Below are 1,583 nucleotides of genomic sequence, written 5' to 3'. Positions count from 1 at the left end.
ACTCGGTTGAATTCATGCAACCAGATAGATGTTCGCACTTTCTACATCAACTTTATTTGCTTCACCACAAATTTCTACAGATGAAATTGAATGTCTCTTTTGGAACCGATACAACCAACCAGCAGAACAACGGAAGTCTTCGATGTCCATTTAGCAATATCATTTGCTTTTGACTGGATCATAGGGCCAGTTGAAGGTATGTTAGATGCACGCATATGATTGAACCATTCTAGCAGTAATGTCTCGATGTCTTCATACTTGTCGGTACGAAGTCGTTGATATTTGCTTCTAGAACCTGATGCCACAGCATTAATAATTTTTTCTCGATTCTTAATAATCTTAGATAAAGTAGATTTAGGTATTCCAAACTGCTCTGCAATTTCTGTGTTCTTGATACCACAGTCCACTTCATCTAGAATCTTAAGCTTTAACTGTGCATTCAGAGCTGCCTGTTTCCTCTTTGCCATTTTCGCGTACTAGGGTACCGGTTGTAACTGTAGCTTTTATTCAGTATTCCAACGCGATACGGCTACAACTAACAGAACACCTGTCAAATCTGGCACTGAGTACGTTCCTAAATGCTGCTGCACACATTACTGAATGTCTTACAGTGTACAGCATACGCTGATTGTCGAGGTGATAATCGCGGCTACCGACCTATGATACGTTAAAAACGAGTCGACAATAAGTATAATCAGCTTTGTAGCTACATTTCCTACATTCATTTCGGAAAAAAATTATGCTGAGAATACTCTAAGGTCGGAAGTTTGCGTTACAGTGAAATTTAATTACGCTAGGAACTGAGAGTTCGTAATTCGCCTTAACCGAAATTCGTGTTAACCGATAAAACATACCATAAGAACTAATGTATTCCTGGTGGGACCAATATTTTTTTCACGTTAACCGCGAGTTCGTCTTATGCGAGTTTTCGCTAACGAGGTTATACTGTACTAGATTTAGCTTGTCTCAATGTAAATTTTTACATGATATGAGAAGTAAAAAATTCAAGAAGATAATTCCTCTCAGAACTTGGAAAAGAACTATTCAAACCTCACATTGAACGACGAATCCTGTCACCCCAGTGCAGGACACAACACATTCATGCAGCAATGATATCTTCAGGCTTCAAGGAACTACTAAAGGAAGAACAACGCGATAATTAGGAAGCTGATGTTCCAAATTTGAAAAGAAAACAGTGTGATTCCTGCCCAAGGTCAAATGACAAGAAAGTGAATCAACAATGTTATAGGTGTCACAAGTTTGTCAGTAAAGGTCATGCTAGGATAAGTGTGTTGTGTAATGATTGTTCGTCATATGACACAGAGAGCGAATAGGAGTGTATTTCTAATAAAATTCCATGTTAGTAATATCACACAAATATTAATAAAAAACAGCTTTGTTACATAGTGTGTGGATTATGAATATTTTGTGTTAAAATAATTTTTGGAACTAAACGAAATACGTTTTCATATTGTAAACAAATGTAGTAAATAATTACAACTTATATGTAACCTAATTATATTAAGAAACTATGGAGTTGTAATATCAACATCATGCATATGTTTCTCAATAAATTATAGTTA

Source organism: Schistocerca nitens, chromosome 6 (assembly GCF_023898315.1).
Source record: "Schistocerca nitens isolate TAMUIC-IGC-003100 chromosome 6, iqSchNite1.1, whole genome shotgun sequence".
In the NCBI taxonomy this organism is placed as follows: Eukaryota; Metazoa; Arthropoda; class Insecta; order Orthoptera; family Acrididae; genus Schistocerca; species Schistocerca nitens.
Note: the sequence above shows the minus strand (reverse complement) of the source record.